This window comes from Vulpes lagopus, chromosome 2 (genome assembly GCF_018345385.1).
Source record: "Vulpes lagopus strain Blue_001 chromosome 2, ASM1834538v1, whole genome shotgun sequence".
NCBI classification, from domain to species: domain Eukaryota; kingdom Metazoa; phylum Chordata; class Mammalia; order Carnivora; family Canidae; genus Vulpes; species Vulpes lagopus.
In genome coordinates, this window is record NC_054825.1 from 144,122,960 (window position 1) to 144,145,133 (window position 22,174).

Genomic DNA, 22,174 nt, shown 5'->3' on the forward strand with positions numbered 1-22,174 from the left:
CATTTATTTGTGTCATATCTAATTCTTTCATCAATGTCTTATAGTTTTCAGAGTACAGATCTTTCATTTCCTTGGTTAAATTTATTTCTAAGTATTTTACATTTTTGATGCAATTGTAAATGGGATCATTTTCTCATTTCCTTTTCTTCTACTTCATTATTGGTGTATAGAAGCACAACAGATTTCTGTGTATTAATTTGGTATATTGCAACTCTACTGAATTCATTTATTAGTTCTCATAGTTTTTGCTGGAATCTTTAAGGTTTTCTCTGTAGAACACCGTATCACCTGCAAATAGTGTCAGTTTTACTTCTTCCACACCAATTTTATGTCTTTTATTTCTTTTTTTATTTGATTGCTGTGGTTAGGACTTCCATACCTTGTTAGCTGTGGGTTTAACAATATGGCCTTTATTATGTTGAGGGTTGTGTTTTTAATACCACTTTGTTGGGAATTTTTATCTTGAATGGATGTTACATTTTGTCAAATGCTTTTTCTACACCTATTGAGATGATCATATGATTTTTACCCTTCATTTTGTTAATGTGGTGAATCACATTGATTGGTTTGTGGATACAAACCATCATTGTATTCTTGAGATAATCCCTTTTGATCATGGTGAATAATCCTTTTAAGGTACTTTCTAATTTGGTTTGCTAATATTTTGTTGAAGATTTTTATATCTATATACATCCAGGATGTTGATCTGTAATTTTCTTTTTTCATAGTGCCTTTGGGATCAGGATCAGGGTAATGCTGGCCTTGTAGGATGAATTCAAAGGCATTCTCTCCTCTTCTGATTTTTGGAATAATTTGAGAAGGATAGATATTAACTCTTCTTTAAAAGTTTGCTAGGAAAATAAATAAATAAATAAATAAATAAATAAATAAATAAATAAATAAATAAAATAAAATAAAAGTTTGCTAAGATTCACCTGTGAAGCCATTTAGTCCTAGACTTCTGTGTGTTGGGAGCTTTTTGATTACTGATTCAATTTTGTCTGTTCAGATTTTCTATTTCTTGAAGAGTGTATGCTTCTAGGGATTTATCTACTTCTTCTAGTTGTCCAATTTATTGGCATATAATTTTCTGTAGTAGTCTGTTATACTCTTTTGTGTTTCTTTGGTGTCAGTAACTTCTCTTTCAATCTTGATTTCTTTATTCAAGTCCTCCTCTTTTTTCTTTCGACTGTGGCTAAAGGTTTGTCAATTTTGCTTATCTTTTCAAAGAACCACCTCTTAATTCCATTTATTTTTTTCTTTTTTTTAACTCCCTATTTCATTCCTTTCCCCTTTTGATTTCTATTTTTTCTTCCTCCTACTAACTCTGTGCTTTGTTTATTCTTCTTTTGTTGTTCTTTAGGTACAAAATTAGATTATTTATTCAAGATTTTTCTTGTTTCTTGAGGTAGGCCTCTATCACTACAAACTTCCCTCTTAGAGAGGGGAAGTTTGCTGTGTCCCAAGGATTTTGAACTCTAGTATTTGCATTTTCTTTTGTTTGCTGATATTATTTGTTTCCTCTTTGATTTCTCTGTTGACCCATGGGTTGTTTAGTAACGTGTTGTTTAGCCTCCATGTGTTTGTGTTTTTCCTGGTTTTTTTCTTGTAATTGATTCTGTTGCAGTCAGAAAAGATGGTTGATGTGCTTTTGGTCTTCTTAAACGCACTGGAACTTGTTTTGTGGTCTACCATGTGATCTACACTGGAGCAAATTCCACATGCACTTGGAAGGAGTGTGTATTCTGCTTTGGAGGGGCATCCAACCTGACTGAGGTTGCCCACCAGAGGTAGCAGGGTGGGCACTGCTTTGGAGGGGGGCCTGCCAGGGTGGATCTACAGAGGAACAGCAGGGTGGGGCAAGCAGTGCTAGCAAGGTAGATGGAGAGTGTCAGAGCTGGCTCATGCACATTTTCAGCTACCTGTGCTAAAGGAAGTCAAGAAAATAGCACTTACCAACACTTCTGTTCCTATAGAAAGCTCCAACAGATCCCTGTCCCTCTGGCACACAACCTAAAATTAATCAACAAGTCTCCTTCGTGTATAACCCAGCCACTGTTCAAACTGCTGCTTTTGTGCTAGGTCTCAAACTGAGTGATAAAGCTTGCTGGCTCTTTAGGGGTGGGAACTCAGTTTCCTAGAACCTTCTGTCTCCCCAGAGTTAAGCTCTATTGATTTTCAAAGCTAGATGTTATGGGTATTCTTCCCAGTACAGGACCCCAGAGCTGAGAGTGCCCAGTGTGGGGCCTGAAGTCCTCAATCCTCCACAATTGTGATCTCCCTCCCACTTGCAGGAATTCACACTGGGTATTTGGTTCCTGACTGCGTCTCTTTCTCTCCGGATCTTTTCGATGTGCCCCTCTCTTTATGACTCCAGCTGTGGAAGATATCTTCTTCCAGTCTTCAGGTGATTTTTAGAGTCACTTGCAGTATGTGCAGTTGTTACCTTGGTGTATCTATGGGAGGGTGTAAGCTTGGGATCCTCCTACTCCGCCATCTTCCCTGACTCCAATAAGTGGTTTTATTCCAAGTGCCAACAACAACTGATTAGGGGTAGCTTCTTAGAGAACAGTGTTGAGTTTGATTCCAAGGCTTCATACAAACTCCAGAAGAACGGTTAGTGACAGGCTTAAGAGGGGGAAGTAGACATCCCCAATCTAGGCTCAATGTGTTTTTTTGCTTCTTCCTATATCTTCTAGCCTCAACTGCTCAGCCAAAAGATATACACACTGACATCCAAATATACTACACAATCTTATTAACCACAAAGACCATCTATTTTCACGATTTTTATCTTCTGCTGTCTAGACTGCACTTGGCTCAACTTCCACTTATTAGAATCTTCATCTTGTTCTTGTAATACTCCACCTTCACATTTTATAACTTGTCCCTCCATTGAACACGTATCAACCTCATTTGTATTATAAGTAATACATAAGTATTACATGTAAATGTGTGTATGTATGTGTGTATTTCTGCCTTTCCAACTGGACAATAATCTCATTGAAGGCAATGAACATACCTTCCTTATCTCCCAATCCCTAGGTCCCGTCCAGTAACTTAAACATGGCAAATATTCAATAACATTTTATGGAATGAATGAATGATATTCTGATAGTGTGGTAACTAAAGAAAAAGTAAAAAAATCACATGGAATATCCAGAGAACTGGAATCATCTCAGAACCCCTCTTGTAGGAATCTCCCAGTTTTTAGCAATGAGCAAGATCCATAAGACAGCAGCTCCCACCCCTCCACCCCCAGCTATGAGGTAGGTAGTAGAGCTACAAATTCAAGAGAACAATCTCCTGTGGTGTCACAGTATGGCACTCCACACTTGCAAATGACTATACAGGTATAGAAGACAAGCCTTGTGCCCCTTCGACCAGCTGAGTTTTAGAAGACATGACTTGCCCAATATTAGAAGTACACCCATGAGTAGGAGACTCAGCCCCACAGCTCACACTTCAAATCCATGACTCACACAAAGTTGTCCTCTTCTGCCTCATCAGTGAGTTTAGGGTAAATATGAGTACAAAGAAAGGAATCCACTGCCATTAAAAAATAATAAGTTGGAAAACTACTATTGCCTGTCCTACAGAGGTCTCACACTCAGATCCTCCAAGCAGACCCCCTAGCCATTTATCAGAGTGCTCCCAAACTGGAGACTCAGCCCTAAGACTGGACAAAGATTGTTTCCAAAGAGAAATTTCAAACCACCTTACCAGGCATTGGCAGCTTCTCAAGTTGGGTGATTTAATGAAGGCCATCAACCCGAAGCCCTCACTGTGGATTCTCTCCGGCCATACAACAAATTGGGGAGCACTATTTGTAGTACCATAATAGCCTGAACAACTGGAAGAGAAGACACAGGGCCTGGGATCCTTTCTTTCTCTTGCAGGAAAATGGCTTTTGTTGTCCTTGTCCTTCTAATGTCCCTTTAATGCCTTAAAGGGAGGAAAGAGAGAGAGGGAGGTAGGGAGGGAGGGAGGCGGGGTAGTGGGAAGGATGGGAAGGAAGAAAGAAGAAAGAAAATCAGAAAAAAGGAAAGAGAAAAAAAATCAAGGAGAGGTAGAGACAGACTTGTTCATTTCCAAAGTTGACGCCAGGGTCCTGACTTAGACAAAGGACATCCCAGGCGTTTTGTTCTTCCAAGAACTGTAATGCTTGGGATTTTTCATTCTGCGCAGTGAAAAGCAAAGGATCTGGGCCAAACCCGGGAGAGAACACAACGATTTCAACAATTTGGGGGTTATCGTCCCTGCCTGCTCCCCTCTGTGTCTGTGTGATTCTTCCGACAGAGTGGGTTGGAGAAGTTCAAGCTCAGTTCACAGAAGAGAACATTCTGTACTCTGCACAACAGGCCGGGCTGCTCTCTGTAAAACAAAATCAACAGCATGATCTCAGCCGCGGCGGCGGCAGGCACCGCGCCGCCAACCCCGGGCCGGCGTTTGAATGGAGCGGCTGTCAAGGCGCCCCGCGGCCCGGCCCCGCCCCGCCCCGCCCCGCCCCGCCCCGCCCGGAGGGCCCCGCCCCGCCCGGAGGGCCCCGCCCCGCCCCGCCCCGAGGGCCCCGCACATGCGCACCGCGGCCGCCCCCGCCCCCGCCCCCGCCCGCCCGAGCGCAGCAGAGCGCCCCCTGTTCCCTCTGCGCAGCGGGTCCAGGAGCCCGTTGGGCTGTTTCTTCGGGGAGAGTCTTTACAGCTGAAACCCTTCCAAGGAAGCAAGCCCCTGCGCGTTCGCTTCTGCTCTGGCTTCCATTGGAGCTTTTCTGCCTCTTTGGATGTTACAGTAATTCAAAGACGGCATTAACTCCAAATCCGCCCGCCCGCTGCATCTGTGGGGGGGGGGGGGCAGCTGGCTGGTGCACCCCCTTCCCCCACCCTCGAAGCTTTTGCATTTTCTTCTACATCTCCGATTTTTTTTTTTCCCCTTCCTCTTCTTCTTTGGCTGGAAGTTAGCAAGCAATTGACTAAATAATTAGTTGCCTAGATGCTGCCCGGGACTCTCCAGAGAATCCTATCCGGGCAGGCAGCAGGATTTTTTTTCTAGAAAAGGGGAAAACCTAGCCTGGAAGCCAATCAGAAGAGGAAGGAAAGAGGAGAGCTGTGTGTGTCCATGCTGGGAAGGTGGCAAGGGAGGGGAGGGATATTTGGGGGGAGGTGGAGGTACAAGAAGGCCCTGAAAATGGGTGCGTGTTCTTAAGTATTAGGTGCAGACTGTCTGGAGTGGGGTGCTTCCCCGAGGTTCTTTGCATGCTGAATTCAAGCCCCTGTGCAGGAGGAAGGAATGACAACAAGAATGCATAGCTGCCCGCAGCTGGGGAGTGCTGCCTCTGCCCCTGGGAGGTCTCTCTTTAGGAGCTCTTGAAGGATGCAGAGGCTGCAGGGGGGAGGGGCAGCGTGGGAAAAAATGGAAAGTGGAAAAATAGGGGCTTGGGTGCTGGCTAGAGACTCCGAATCCTGGTTGACTGTAAGCCTCAGGCAAGACCCCCAGACTTTGTGCCCATGAGTCTCCGTGCCCTCCTCAGATATGAATGGGAGCAAAGACTACCTATTTTGTAGAACTCTTGACCATTGTAGAATTTAAGGAAATATTATATGCCCTTGCCTGGCCTAGACTACATAATAAATAGTACTGATTGTTATCATTAACATAAGGAACGTTCAGAGAAAGCTGTTAACTGGGGGGTCAGTTAAACAGTTCCACCAAGGCATCCTCTCAAATGTTTTCTTGCCCACACATCTGCGCAATTATTGACTTTAGTGAGTGTTGAGCACCAGCATCCAGCACTGCGCCAAACACTAGGGCAACAAGAGTCTTGTTCTCAAGATGCTCCCTCGCCTTTCAAGGGTGGGCTGTTGACTTAGGGCAGTGGCGGAGCCCCAATGCTTGATGAAGCCTTCCTCATAGCCCACCTTTGTCCTCACTCAGGCTCCTTCCTCCTAGATCCCGTGCCACCTCTCTGACCCTCACAAGCCATCCCAGAGAGAGAGAGAGAAAAGCTGCTAGGGAAGCAGGGATTGGTTGGGGACAGCCCTGATGCAAGACATTTCTCGAGACTGCTCTTCTAGAATGTAAACAGCCTTTCTCACTTCAGGACTGGAGCTCCTGCCAAGACTTTGAAAAACAAGTTACACAAGCACCTTTGGAGTGGCTGCTGCCACAAGAGGGGGCAGGGTAGGGGAGGTGGACAGAAGTAGCCTCAAGGACTCAGGGACAATACATAAACTGGAAAACATAAGGCTCGCTGGGCCAGGAGATCAAGAAAACACAAGCCCTCAGTCACCACACCAAGCCCCAACCCATGGAAGGAGTCAGTCACTGATAAATTCACAGACATCCCTGCTGCCATCAGTGATAAGATCCCAGGGTTCAATAGACAAATCATGTGCTATGAGAGCCAGGGCCCAGGCCAAGGTAGGGCTTCCTTGGAACTGGTCACCATGACATCCTAAAGTCTCTCTGCCCCACGAAGATCACTTCCCTGACTATACCCACCACATAGAGGGCCATGTTTAAAGTTTTGGCAGCAGACAGCAGGTGGTGAAAATGCTCCCTCCCCTGCCCCATTGGAGTCCTTTGCCAGGGGCTGTTGCCAACTCCAGCCAGTTGCAGATGGAATTTCTCAGAATACCAGAGTGTGCCTGGGGCATTAAAAGCAAAAACCCCGGGGATCTGAGGTAGACCAAGCTAAATAAATTCAAGGACTAGGCAAGTGACCAAGATCTCAGAGGGAATAAATGAAGGGAAGTAGTTCCCAGAGAGTTAAGCAAGATTTCAGACAACCCACACACATTGGATGGGAGGAGAGCCTAAGAGAATGACGTTGGTTGCCCATTCATTATGTGCCAGGCACTTTACATACATTCCCTCATTTAATCCCTGCAATAATCCTATATAGTAGGTAGTGATGTTATTCCAGACTCAAAGAGCTGAAATAATGGACCCACAGTCATGTAGCCAAGCACCCAGCAGAGCTTGCACTCAAACCCGATCCAGCATGAGGGCCCGGGTTCCTATCATCATGCTGTTCTGCCTCCTTGCATGTGAGGATCTTATTAGAATGCTGTTGGAATCATCTCCCACATTTATTTAGAATTTTCAGAGGCCAAAGTCTCAAGTTGAAGTCCCAACACCAAGTCCTACTCCCCAGTCTCCTATATTTACTTTATCCCAGTGTATATACTCAATCAGCAAAAGTTATTATTAGATGTCCAGGGGGCAGTGTGCTAAGTTCTCTGGGGGAATGGAAAGGTCAGTTATGCATGGGTGCTGCCTTCATGGAACTTACAGTCTGCCTACATGGGCTAGGCTGTGCCATCACAACACTTTATTTATGTTATTAATTATTCAAACAATATCTGAATCGACTCGGTATAACACAACAAAGGTTGACTGCTTGCTCATACCACATGCCCACAGAGAATCAGCTGGGCCCTTACTCAAGAACCCAGACTGGTGAACAATCCACCAGATACCTCTGACACTGCCAGTCACTATGTCAGGGAGGAAAGACAACATGATCCATCACTCACCAGCTCTTAATGCTTCTCCCTCTGAAAGCTTCTTCCTCAAAGGGGATCATATCTGTTCTGCTTACATTTTACCAGGCAAAGCAAATTAAATAGGCGCACATAACCATATAACTTCAAGGGGTTTGATAAGCACAAACCTACCCCAAGTCTGGAGATGGGCAAAAACTCTAAAATTTTTAGTTGAATAAGTCTAATCATGACCACATTCTGGGAAAAGGAATGCCCTCAAAACCCCATACCCCCAATTCCACAATAATGGAAGTCTGGATAATAAGGGCCATCAGAGTGGATGTATTCAAGGCTTATATCCTGAGGACTCAAGAGAGTGAGTTATGTCTGGACTGGAGACCTCAGTGGCATGTCTTGAGGTAGGTTAGGCATTGAACCTTGAAGAATAAGAAGGACTTGAATGGACCTGCAAGACCAGACCAGTAGCGTCCACCTTGGCCTTCAAGAGGGTGATGGTACCCCACCACCAACCACTCTCCTGAGGGACACGGCATATTCTAGGCCTGGAGAGACATCCCAAATGAACACTGAAAGGCAAGGTTATTGCCATGGCCTTGAGGAGAGAGGACCCATCATAGCTGAGCAGTGTGCTAGAGTCAGGAAGAAATGGCAGATGGCCAGAGCAGGAGTTGAGAAGATATGCAAGGTGAGCAGAAGAAAGCCATGGCCAAAGTAGAACTTTAGGGATTTTAATCTGTGGCTATATTGTTGCATTCTTTCATTTCACAAATACTTGAAATATTTTGCGCAGGAGATACGCGTATCAGGCTTGATTCCTGTCCTCAAATTGCTCCAGTCTTGAGCAGAAAGAGAAGAAATGTATTTGGTTTTGTTACCCTTGCCTTTTAAGAGGAATCTCAAAGAGAGAGTTTTTTTGATAAAAGGCCCTACAATTTCAAGGATGTGAAGGATTTTGAGGATGTCTCCTTTGTGAAAGAGAAAGGGTTGAAAGGCTGAATTGCTAAATGCAATCAGGGTGACAATGAGGCATCCAGGTGGGAGGAGGTCAGGAGAGAGTAGAGAATGAAGGAGACAGAGGAGAGAAGCCTGCTGGCAATGAGAGAAAAGGCTTTTGGAATGGCGGCAATTTTATGAAGTTGGGCCATATGGTGTTCAATGAAAGCCCTCAGCTTTTCTCGCTTGAGAACATTTCAGTAAAATATATATTACTCAAAATGCTTTGGAGAGAGGCTTCAGAGGTTACAAGGAGGCAACTGGGTAGCAATGAAGTATTGATTACGGTGTCAAAGTGTACAGGGTGCAAGCTGGGACTTCCCAAGAGAGCCCCGTCATATTTGTGTTAAATAGATATGTGCGTTTGTACGGGATAAAGTGGCAATTCTAGGAGTGGGAGAATCTCTCAAGAAAAGCTTCATAAAGGAATTTAAAGGTCATCCTGTTACTGGGTATTATTGAAACATGAGAAAGTGTCCCCAACCCACCTGGGTTATTGGGAAGCATTCCAGTCTAGGCACCAGAGGTAGTATGCACAATGGTACTGGGATAGGGAACAGCCTGGTTTATTTGAGCTCCTCCGGAACAAACACTGATGCGCAGGATTATAAGGGATAAAGTCAAAAGGAGCAAGTTCAGTAATCTAGTCCAATAATCAGGGTTTGTGGGAATAAGGGCATGTGTTTACCTTCAAAATGATTCACCCAGCATTTATTGACTCTCAAATACCTTCTGGCCTTTATATTGTCACAAAAAAAATATTTTGTTTTGGGTTGGTAAAAACCTGGGAAACTCATGATTTCTTCTTCTATTACCTGTTGATAAGAAAAATGGTAGGTCCAGAGGAGAACTTAAATAGAATGCAAATATATTTAAAACTTAAATAGGATATCCTGACTTATTTGTATTCGCCACTCACGGACAGCATGCCAGTATTTACCTTGCTGCTAAGCACCGCCTCTCCATGTGCAGTGGAGAGAAAGTGCCAAGATCCTTCAGGTCCTGTGTCCCAGGAGTGAAGGATTGCCTGAGACAGCAGCACAAAGCCAGTGACTATTAAAACACACTTCTTGATTTACAGTCAACTGTCAAGTAGGGAAATTTATCCCCGCTGATCAGAGCAGAAAGTACCCTGAATGTGGGGTATGAGGATATGTGTGTGCCCCGGTATATTTTAACTATCCACCTGGGAAATCTCTAAATCAGCATTTATTTCAATAATCTCATACATTCATATGGCACCTTTCTCCACAGATGCTTCCAAAGCAGTTTGTAAATTTTGTCTAGATGGGGAATCATCATTGCTGGAATAGAAGGAAATAGGATGCTTATCAGCTTCCTAATGAGAATTTGGGATTAAGTGTGCTTTTGATAAGAAGTTATAGGCATCCAAGAACGTGTATTTAATTCACAATGTGTATGTACTTAAATGGCATCATATTTCATTAAAATAGTATTCAAATTTCCTCCTAATAATCCATTCAAATTTTACCCAGCCTTCCAGGTTCAGCTCTGGATTCACTCCACAGTTGAATGCTAAATTTCATTCCCCCGGAGCAAAGTAATGTCACCTTGCCCTGGAAATTGTGCTTCCCTAAATACCCAGAAGAAGAGAAGTGGGTGGGAGGCTTTGTGTCACTCCTGGGGGTTATACATTATGTGTTTCTGACCCATGCAGAGGCTGAGAGGTATCTGGAAGGCTAGTGAGCACCTGTGAGAAAACAAAAGGAATTTCAAATCATACGTTCAGCAAAAATTTATTGAGCAATGACTGTGTTCTAGAAATTCTGCTGGGGGTGCTGGGGTGCTGAGGGTACAGGTGAGAGCACAAGGGACAGGGCCCCTGACCTCCTGGAGCCAGCAGTCAAGCAGGGAAGATGGTCATTGGTGAAATAATCAAATCATTGCAAACTGAGAACTGGAGGTAAGTGCTACAAAGGATGATTCTGAGAACTTCTTGTGGATGGGGCGTCAGGGAAAGCTGCCTAAGAAAGTGAAGTTCAGGTTTTTATCTGAAGGATGAGCAGGATCTAGCCAGGGATGTGTGTGTGAGAAAGAGACAGAGACAGAGACAAAGAGACAGAGAGTCTTAGTTTCCTTATTTGTAAAATGACTATGATAGTGCTGTGTCTACGTCTGGAGTCCCTAGAAGCAGACCCTGAGAGGAGGACTCATGTAAACATGATTTGTTAGGAAGCAGCTCCAGGAAACACTGCTTCAGAAGTTGAGGAACAGAGGCGCCTGGGTGGCTCAGTCACTTAAGCATTAGACCTTTGCTCTTTCAGCTCAGGTCATGATCCCAGGATCATGAGGCTCCCACGACTGGCTCCTCCTCGCTGGGTATGGAACCTGCCTGAATTCTCTCTGTCCCTCTCCCCCTGCAACCCTCTCTCCCTCTCTTAAAAATAAAGAAGTTGAGGAAAATGGGACAAGGAAGGGCAGGAGATCAAATAATGTTGAGTCAAGCAAAATGCCATGGACCAGAGAACTGGGGATACGGTGAGTGACATGGGGATCTGGGGTGCTTGTCCCCTGCCCTATTTGGTTACCCGTAAGTCCCAGATACTTCTGCTCTCCAGACTGGAATGCAAAGTGGTTCCAGCAACTGGAGGATCATCCCCCACCACAGAGCCCCACCATGCTGGCTCCGGGGGCACAGAGCTGGCAGTGATACGTGTGCAGGAATATGGTAAGGGACGTGATGGATGCGGGCGGAGACTAAAGGCTTTGGCTTCATAGGATACAGACAGTATAAGGAGGGAGCACAAAAAAAAAAGGAGGGAGCACAGTGCCAGGTGCATAGTGAGTGCTCAATAAATATTAGAGATTTTTGTAATTTTTATTTATTGGCTATGCCACTGACATGGCCTACACTTTACCCAGTAATCTCTGCCCACACCAGTCCTGCAGGAACCCACTCTCCCACCCGCCACTCCCTGCCGGGTCTCCTGAGGCAAACACACATATAAATACAGCAATATATATTTATATTTTTCAGGATTGTCACATTTTGCTGAGCTCATAACGGAACCGAACAAATAGCCCTGTCATCCTCTGTAATACGTCCTGTCATTCACTGAGGCTTCATCACTCCCTGGCCTCCTGGGCTCCTGCAGCTCAGAAATTCCCGGGCCTGGCTGCTTCTTAAATATGATCTGGACTAACCTGATGCAATGCTCAGACCTGAGCTTCCTGGGCAAGTTGATTGAATTTTTAGACCGGAGGGACTTCCTTGATCTGCTCGTCTTACTGAGTGGTACATTGAACATTTGTTTGCCACTTCAAAAATCAGCATCTTAAATTTAAAAAAGGAATGAGCTAAGGATATACGAACAATAAGAATGAATCTCAAAAAACATTATCCTGGGTGCAATAGCCAGAGCCAAAAGAATATATGGTGTGATTCCATTTATTGGAAATTCTGGAACAGGCCAAATTAATCTCTGGTGACAGAAAGTGGGTTGGTGCTTGCCTGGGGCTGGGGCTGGAGTGACTGCAGAAAGCCCTAAGGGAACTTTGGGGATTGCATACAGTCCAAGTTTTGGTTGTGGAGAGTGGCACCCTTGTAAACATTTGTCAGAATTCACAGAACAGTATACTATTTAAAACGGGTGTGTTTTATTGATGTAAATCATACCTTTAAAAAGTTATTTTAACAAATAGGCATTTTATTGCCTGACCAAGAGATTGAAAGTAAATCCAAGACTAATCACAGGGAACTCTGTCTGGCCAGACACACAGAATCCTTTATATTGTTTCCCATCCCACACCCTATTTTTTTTCTTTTGGCAAGGAGTTGGTCTTTATGATTTGCACGAATGGTGGGAAACAATGACCTGGACACTCTAAAAAGAGGAAATCACAAGCCATTTATTTGGCTCTGAAATAGAGCTCTGAGGCCGATCTGGAGCTGGATGTGGCTGCTTGACATCCCTGAAATTCACTTCAAATGAAATAACGAAGTTCCCTATAGAGACCTGAATTGGTGGAAGCTTGGGAGCACTTCACTCTCCCCCTCTGGAGGCCACCTCTCCTTTCTCCTTCCATGCAGGAAATGCAACGTTTCCCCAGGGCCCAGACCTTCCCTCCAGCAAGCATCCTGTCTTGGTTGGCGCCTCTGACTTGGTGCGTCTGTGTTAACATGCAGCAGAAACGGGGAGTTGAGATACTCAAGCTATTGGGGGAAAAAAAAGGCTTGAAAAAGTTTTCTTGCAAATTAAAGGGAGTCATCTACTTACAGATAAATGAGAACAGATTCTATCACATTTAGTTTCTCAGATTCTGGGCTCAGTTTAGCTGGATTTGGCTGTAAGCTGGCAGCCTCTTCTGACACACCTACGCCCCAAAGCCCTGACAGGCCTGAGCCTGGGTCCGCTGCCCCTGCTATGGGCACCCCACCTCTCATCTCGGCCCCCTGGACTTTACCCTTCACGGCGCTCACCACGTGGCAGGCAGATGCCTGTTTGCTAATCAGTGTCCTAGACCTGAGAGCCCTCTGAAAGTGGTGTCTACTGAGGTCACCACTGGCTACCCCGCCCCTTGAACAGTGCCAGGCTCATAGCAGGTGCTCTAGAAAGAGTTGGTGAGTTGTTATGATTCTGAACACATCACAACAGAGTTTATTTAAGGTTTTAAAAATCAACTGCTCAAACAGGAAAACTCTGGCACTTCCAGAGGGAACTCCACCCACACAGAGCTCCAGCAGGAAATACCAAAAAATCAGTATCTAGCACAGAAATCATTGTGTGTTTCAGGACAAACTCTCATGAGCTGTTCTCCGAGAGGCAGAGGACTAGTCTGGAAAACCCAAGACTTTTGGAACTCTCCGCAAGAATTGGCTTCCAAAGCAGGTGACAGCCTGCAGGCAGGGGGTAAAGGAAGGAGAGGGGGAAAAGGCTTGAGTGAGTCGGAACCAGAAAACAGGGTATACAGGGGACTAAGGTAAATGCTTAAGAAACCCAGATTAACCATCTCAAGTCATACCTTTGGAGCACGGAGTTGTAGGCAGCACGAAAGCTTCTCTAAATGTGTCCCAACCGAACCGCAATCCAAACAGAGGGTTTTATAAATAACATGTGCCAATTCATTCAATAAATATTTACCATACTTTCTGTGGGAGAGGCCAGGTGAGAGAACCAAACACGAATCCTAGGGGGGCTCTCTTGAAGGAATTTGGTAAATACTTGACGACTTAAATAGAAAGGTTTGGATATCATTTTCCAGTTTATCAAGTTCCATAGCATCTGACCCATCCCATTCTCGGGGAACAGTTTCTCCAGGGCCTGCAAGTGAGCTCTCACGGCGGAGCTGTTGGCAAGCCTTCGGGAAGGGTCCACGGCTGGCCCAACACTGTGTTCCTTGCATCACCCAATAAAGGGCCAAGTACCATGACACCTATAAATACCTCCTTTAAAAAAAAAAAGATTTTATTTATTTATGAGAAACACACACACACGCAGAGAGAGAGAGAGAGAGAGAGAGAGAGGCAGACACAGGCAAGGGAGAAGCTGGCTCCATGCAGGGAGCCCGACGTGGGACTCGATCCCGGGTCTCCAGGATCATGCCCGGAGCTGAAGGCAGCGCTAAACCGCTGAGCCACCAGGGCTGCCCACCTTCTTTTTTACAGGGTGCATAAATGGACTATAGTCCTCCATCTCATTCTTGCAACAACTGAAGAGATAACGCAGTGCATTCAGCTGACATGTCTACACCCTGTCCTTTCCCAATTGCAGAATATACTACTCTCCAGAGGATGATGGCTACCCAGTATCCTGTCTCTTCAAACCTCACCACCTTCTCTCTCCCATCACAGCTTCCCCCCACCACTGACAAATCACTGGCTGTCTGTTCAGAGCATACACCTACTGAAGGAGCGAGAGAGCCACTACAGCACAGCCTTCACCTATTAACTGCAGTGAAACTCAGGCAGCCAAGCAGGAGGGCACTTCTCCACATCACAGAGCCAGTGATAGGGTCAGAAGAAGGACCAGGTCCTTAACTTCTTGTGCCCCAAATACTGTCCTTCTAAAGAATTTAAATCCCCAGTTGGAAGAGAAGCATGACTCAAAATGCTAATCTTGAGGACAGAGGAAATATGGGAAGTTCCTTGTGTTCATTGACTTGCAGTGTAAAAGCTTGGGGGAAAAGTTGTTCTATTATGTGTAGCAAAAGTGTGGGTATACACTTGCTTCTTTGAGTGTATGTGTATCTGTCTGTAGCATTAAATCCTAAGTTATGTGTCTGTATCCCATTATTGGATATTAGCATATATATTATACATTTGGCTTTGTTGCATTTATTTAGCATGTGTGTATTTCATACATTTGTACGTGTGTATTCAGACATGGCCTGGTCAGCTGCTGGGCTTGGCTCGTGAAGAGTTTCATTTGCACGAGCAACCAAGGTGCCTCTTGAGAAAGAGTTCATCCTGATGAAACTTGCATCTCCATGCGTCCACTTGGTTGAAGAAGGATCAGTTTGCATTTGAGAAAGAGGAGGCTAGAGGGCTACTATTTGGAGTACTTTTGTCCTCTCTTCTTGCCTGCCATTCCTAAAGTTCCCCTCCCTCCCAAGTTATCAGATGGAGGATGCTGCCAAAAAAGGGTCTGCAAGCAGCTGCAAGACAGCAGAGGGTTACACCATGTGTAGAGAAGGGAGCAGCAACTCACCCCCAGGAGAGGGCCAGGGCAGGCTTGGGTGCAGGAGTCCAAAGGAAGAAAATGATTGTTCTGTGAAAACTGGTTAAGAGCTGAACCAAAGAAGCCATCTGCTTGTCCCTGGGCCTCTCAGTTGGATCAGCCCCACCCCCATGCCCACACACTAGACCTTAGCTGTCCATACTTGAGGAAGTCCCTTCCTCACCCGAGTTTGGAATCAATTGAGAGAAAGTCACAGGAGTCGGGCAGAAGGAGACGAAAGTCTTCATTACTTCCGTGGACTGAATGTGTGTCCTCCAAATTCACATGTTGAAACCCTAATCCTGTGTGATGGTATTTGGAGATGAGGCCTTTGGGATGTGATTAGGTCATAAGGGTGGAGCTCTCATGATGGATTGGTGCTTTAATAGGAAGAGACACGGGAGTGCTCTCAGTTCTCTGCCGCATGAGAACACAGGGAGAAGACGGCCATCTGCAAACCAGGAGGGGCCCCTCAGCAGAACCCAACCGTGCTGGACTCTGCTCTTGGGATTCCCTGCCTCCAGACCTGTACGGAGTAAATGTTTGTTGTTGAAGCCACTCAGTTGATGATATTTTTGTTACAGCTGCCTAAACTGACTAAGATGTTGCTCATAAAGACTGTGGGAAGATGTGGCGTAGGGGTGCAGGAATAATGGGCTTCAATGCTGAATTTCAGAAATAGAGCAGCACTGAATGATCACAAGGCCCTCAACAAAGGCAAAGGCTGCCCCATACAGAGGATGCCTTAGCAGAGTGGAATGTGGGCTCTCTATGGGCAGGTCGGTCCTGAAAGGGGGACAACCTGAGCACAAATCAGTCCCCTCTCTCAGACTCCTCATCCTATTATGCCGCCAGTCCTCTCTGTGAAGCACAGTAGGTGCTTCATAAATAATGATCCCTTGAATGAATGAATGAATGAATGAATGAATGAATGAATTATTTGAGTTTTCTTCTGAGTCAGAGTCAAATGGTCAAATGTAGGTTATAATTGTAAGAAAATGCTCTGAAATTCAAAATAATTAAAATATCCAGCCATAGGGAAAATATAAAATCATGGTAATCCCCTCAATTGGAAAAACTATGTAGCCTTAAAAAGCACACGAATGATGAATTTGTGAAAAGAAGGAAAATGTACTAAAAGATTAAATGCAAAGCGCCAACATACAGAAACAAGCAAAAGTCCTCAGATGTTTTGCTTTTTGCTTCATATCATTCTTCGATAGATTCCAAATTGTCTAGGATAAACAGGATACTTGTATGGTTCAAAAGTGAACTTTTCTTTAAAGATTCAGTCATAAATCTAGCCAGAAATTCTAGAAATCAAAGCAAAAGATGCAACTGGTATACTAACTTCAGTATTTGCTTTGAAGTAATGACAAGATAGGGAAAAAAATAGAGTTATAATACATCTCATTAACCCACCTCAAATGAAGTTCTATCTCTAAAGTTGGTTTATATATTTATTCAGTTCAGTTCAACATGATTCATTATTATCATTTAAAAACTGAGACATACATTTTATAAATCACAAAGTGGCCCATAGGCCTGACTTTTCAGTAATGGAGAGGTGAATCTTAAAAAGGTTGCCATAGGGATGCCTAGGTGGCTCAGTGGTTGAGTATCTGCCTTCAGCTCAGGGCCTGATTCTGGGATCCTGGATCAATTCCCACATCGAGCTCCCTACAAGGAGCCTGCTTCTCCCTCTGCCTGTCTCTCTCTCTCTCTCTCTCTCTCTCTCTCTCTCTCTCTCTCTCCTCTCTCTCTCTCTGTCTCTCATGAATAAATAAGTAAATCTTAAAAAAAAAAAAAGGTTGCCATGGTAGCCAGCCTCCAAGATGACCCTCGGTGATCCCCACCTCTTGGTCTTCATACACTTGTGGAATTCCCTCCCATTGAGTGCAGGATTCGGGGTAACTAGCCATTCTGGTTTGCCCAGCACTGAGGGGTTTCCCAAGATGTGGAACTTTCCATGTTAACATAGGAAAGCCCCAGGGCAAATGAGGATGAATTGATCACCCTAGACAGATTTAGTGACTCACTTATAAGGAATGAAATACAGCAGAAGCAATGAGTTACCACTTCTAAGATTATATTATAAAGAGGCTGTGGCTTCCCTGTGATGCTCTCACTCATGCTCTCTTGGTTCACTTGCTCTAGGAGAAGTTGGCTGCCACGTCGGGAGGCAGCCTTGTGGAGAGATCCACAGGTGTGAATTTGGAAACATTTGAGGCCTGCAAACAGCCATGTGAACAAGAGCAGAGGCAGATCCTCCCTTAGGCCCTCAGATGATCACAGCCCCAAACAATGCCTGACTGCAGCCTCGAGAGAGACTCAGAGCCAGAACCACATTACAGAGAAACCGTAAGATAATAAATGTTAGTGGTTTTCAGCCACTGAACATTGGAGAATTTGTTACACAGCACAGATAACAAATACAGTTGTGATAGCATTGGAAATCCACTCTAAGGTATAAGTTATTTGTGAGCCTAGGATACAGTTTCTTTAAAATGAGCTTTATCAAATCTTTTTTTTTAAAAAAAAGGGGTGGAGGGGGGAGTGACAACACTCCTGGGTGGCCCAGTTGGTTAAGCATCTGACTTCAACTCAGGTCATGATCTCTGGGGTTCTGGGATTGAGCCCCGAGTGAGGTTCCATGCTTAGCAGGAGTCTGTTTCTCCTTTTCCCTCTGCCCCTCCCCCTACTCATGTTCTTTCTTTCACTCTTTCTTAAATAAATAGATAAAATCTTTTTTTTTTAAATGAGCTTTATCACACAAAATATAACTATTCTCCCTACCTGTTATGCCTAAAAGCATACATTGTCTTGTCTCACATCACCCCACCCTGTTATGACCATTCAGACCAGGTCCATAACTTTGTGTAAGTAACAAACCAACCACTTTCCAGTGGGAAGTAGTTCCTTGCCTTTCTGCCTCTCCCCAACCCCAGTGGGGAGGGGGGGGGAAGGGCAGCACTGGCGATTACTATGACTAGTATGTCAAGTCATCATAATTTTACAGAATCATATAGTCAAAAATTCATAAGATTAGAAAGAGCCAGGACACCGGGGTGGCTCAGCGGTTGATCATCTGCCTTCAGCCCAGGGCGTGACCCTGGAGTCCCAGGATCAAGTCCCACATCAGCTCCCTGCATGGACCCTGCTTTTCTCTCTGCCTATGTCTCTGCCTCTCTCATGAATAAATAAAATAAATAAATAAATAAATAAATAAATAAATAAATAAATAAATAAAATATTTTTTAAAAAAAGATTAGAAAGAACACATTGAGATTTCTTTGATTATAAATTTTAAAAAGGTAAAAATTTTACACCCAATTGAAGAGGGGATCCTTAATACCTTTTCCTTCTCCTATAAAAGAAAAGCTAACAGAGACAAGAGTCACTGAGGTCTTTCATTTGTAACTTTCTGTCATGGAAATGTTCATCATAGAGAAGTAGAGAAAAGAATACAATAAACCCATAACTCCTGTCAGCATCTCTTATCTTCAATTATCAGTTCAAGGCCAGTTTTATCTCATCTCTTGCCTCCCCTCCCCTTGCGGTACACTCAATCCCCACCCTGACCCTTCGGTTATTTTGAAACAAATTTCAGACATTATATCATTCCATCTGTAAATACTTCAGTACAAATCTCTAAAAGATAAGAAGTGAACTTTAAAAAAAAAAGAAAAGAAAAGAACATAATTGCCATTTAAAAAAAATGTCTTGGGCAGCCCTGGTGGCTCAGCGGTTTAGCACCGCCTTCAGCCCGGGGCGTGATCCTAGCATCGGGTCAAGTCCCGCGTCGGGCTCCCTGCATGGAGCCAGCTTCTCCCTCTGCCTGTGTCTCTGTGTGTGTCTCTCTTTGTGTCATGGATAAATGAATAAAATCTTTAAAAATAAATATTAAAAAATAAAGTCTTAATGTCATCCAATATCCAGTGTCTTCCCCCAATTGTCTCGGGTCTTGTTTGTTTTATAGTTCGTTGGTTTGTCCAAGTCAGGCTCCAAACAAGGTCTATGCATTACTTTTGGTTGATTCGGTTCTTAAATCTATTTTAATGTATGGCTTCTCCCTCCCGCTGCCACTAAGCCCCACCTGCCACACCCTGAACTAGTTGGTACATTCTGAGACCATCTTTCCAAGGTCTAGTCAACATGCAGCTCTCTGGTTTCCAGTAGTGACTCATCTCTCCCGATAGACAAATGGCAGCCTACTGGAGCCCCTCTTTAAGACAGACCATTTCCAGGGATGCTTGAACTTGGGTCCATTTTAACGTCTCACAATTTATCAAAGAAAGACACTCTGATTATGCACTATACCAGAGGAGACGGGAGTCGATTTCACACTACAGTTAATAGAACTTTTTTAAAAAGTCACTATTGGGGGGACAGTCCCCGAAAGTCAATAAATATTTTGCTCCCTTGCCACTGCCCTTGGTATCTCTTTTAAACAATAAACACGAGACAAGAAAGTATTTCAACAGCAGTACCCATCAGCTCCATCATGGTGATGGAGGCCCTTCTTCCTAAACCTCCTTCATTTTTTCCCCCATATTCTCTGTCTAGGAAGTGGGATAAAATTAATAGCTTCACAGGAAAATTCTCCCTGAGGCCTTTCCCCACGTACTTCCCAAGCTGAGGCATCTCCGTGGAGGGTCGGTGTGAATTGAAAACACAGGCAGTAACTGATATATGTGAATTTTATTTAGGTCATCGTGATGCTATTAACCGCGAGGTTTTGACAGGATTGCTGTGAAATCTCCTCCCCAGGCTGGCATCACTTAGGACCCCAGGAGGAAGCACGTTCTCAGGCCCTGTTTACTCTTCAAACCCTTCCAGGTCCCCCTGTCCCCCCACCCCACCCCAGGCAGGGCAGGAGATGGGGTGGCTTGCACTTCACCTCTGCACTTAACACCTGACCAGACAGAGCTGGCCGCTGTGAGCTCGGAGGTGTGAGCCTCATTACTGCTTTTCCTATTTTCCTATGATGCGTGCCTGGGACTTGTCGGCCATTGCAACAGGCAACAGTTCAGAGCAGATGGCGCCTCTTCATGACTTGAGGCAATTTAAGGAGGGAGTCCAAGCCGGCCTGGAAGGCCTGGCTGCCAGAAGGGCCCTGGAGCAACAGCTGGAATAAAACTAATAAAAACAACTACAGAGCAATTTGTGAAAACGTCAAGGCCAGCATAAACACACTGACCCTCATAAACCTTGAGGTGAACTTGGGAGGGGTTGGCCCACCTCGCCTTCAGGATGGCAAAGGGGGAGGAAGGAGGCTGCTGCCAACTCCGAAGTCTTTCCCCAACCCCCAATGCCTTGCTCCACTGCCCAAGCGCCTCTCCTGAGGTGGCTCACCCTAGTGGACCAAACATGGGGCCATCCACTTTTTCCCCCAGGGAGACCCCCTTTCTACACAAAATTCCCTCCTGTAAGGAACGGAAGCCCATCTACCAGAGGCTGCTGAAGCCCACAAGCCTGAGGGCCAGTTGGAGAAACAGCAGCTCTAGAAAGGGGGATGGATACAGAGCCTATAAGGAACACCGAGACCCTAAACTGAGTTCAACAAAGATTCCAGGCACAACAATTCATCCTTTCTTCTCCTCCTCCCTCCCTTTAAACGGTTCGGGGTGTACTCACCACTGTTTACACAAGAGCAAATGCCTCTGTCAAGATAAATGGACTTTCTGTAAACTCACAGCTGTATAAGCTACAAAAAGTTACAGAGATGATGAATCGCCAAAGATGGCAGCTTAGCTTCTGTAGACGCAGAGGAAGGGACAGCCCAGATCACAATTCTGTTACCACTGTGGGTATTGAACCAAATGACCATTTTAAGGGCTCCCCTCCAAAGTCAATCAGTCTCAGTTGAGGAGAAATTAAGTTAAATTGGAAAAAGGAAAATAAGGAAGATTGGCTTTTATAGTTTGTTTTATTTATTTAATTAATTTGCAAATGTGTGGTTTCTTTTCAAGTGCTTTCCTGAGGATGTGGTTCTCCTGGGGGTGGAGGAGGGGGACAAGGGAGCCTCAGCTGATAGGGAAGGTGAAGAGGGCTTCCTTCAGGGGCATTGGCAGCGTTGCCCACATTTCCAGCCCAGCGTGATGGTCACACTGAGGTTTGCTTTGTGATCCATCACGGAGTCATACATTTCTATTTTTGTCGTATATTTCAGGTATGTGGGTAATGTTTCACCATATATATTTTTTTTTCCAGAAGATTAATCGTCCGAAATAATATGCAGTTCTTAAAAGAATTTTGCAAAAGTTTATTTTTAAGTGCTTTCCTCCTAGGGGCGCCTCTGAGAACTCTCTGTTCCTTAAAGTGTGTCACTCAACCACCTGCTTCCCAGTTATCTGGAAGGACTGTTAGAGAAGCAGAGGGCAGGATGCCACCAGCCTAACATATACAAGACTTGCAGGAGGGTCCAGGGCAGGGGGGGGGGGGGGGTAGGGGCGGGAGCAGCATCTCTGGAGCCCCTAGACCAAGCCAGAAGACCAAGACTGATTCTTCACACCTCCCTTTCACATACTGGCCACATCCAGACACAATAGGACCTTGGCCTCTCTACCACTGCCTCGCTGCCCCCTAACTTCCTACTATGTCCCCTGGCCCCATTCTTACCCTCTACCCACTCATCCTCCACATTTTTCCCAGGACAATATTTCTTTTCTTTTTTTTTTATTTTTTATTTTTAGGACAATATTTCTTAAACACAAATGTGAATATCTAACAAGAGACTCCCTTTGCTAAATCCCTTACATACACACACACACACACACACACACACACACAGACACACACACTCCCCTGTGTGTAGCTACTGCCTGTCACACCTCCAACCTGCTCTCCATTCCCAAAGGTATCATGCTCTTACACACTTTCTTGCTTTTGCCAATTTTGTCTCCTCTGCCTAGAAGGCCTGTCTACTCCCTTCTTCTCCTCGCTAAGTCCTGCTCAGATGTCACCTCATCTGCCTTCCTCTCCTGCTGCCCATGACCC

The 22,174-nt window shown here is 44.8% G+C and overlaps 1 long non-coding RNA gene across 2 annotated transcripts in view; it reads right to left on the reverse strand.

Moving 5' to 3' along the window:
- Positions 1–22,174, reverse strand: part of LOC121482377 — an 86,865-nt gene that overhangs the window by 43,195 nt on the left and 21,496 nt on the right. The window contains exons 1-2 of one of the 2 annotated variants that reach the window (XR_005985597.1): positions 13,482–13,708; positions 3,724–4,374 (exon numbers count right to left, since the gene is read on the reverse strand). This is a non-coding gene — a long non-coding RNA (uncharacterized LOC121482377). Of the gene's footprint in view, positions 1–3,723; positions 4,375–13,481; positions 13,709–22,174 lie in introns of those variants that run through there. The other variant, XR_005985596.1, reaches the window with a different exon arrangement.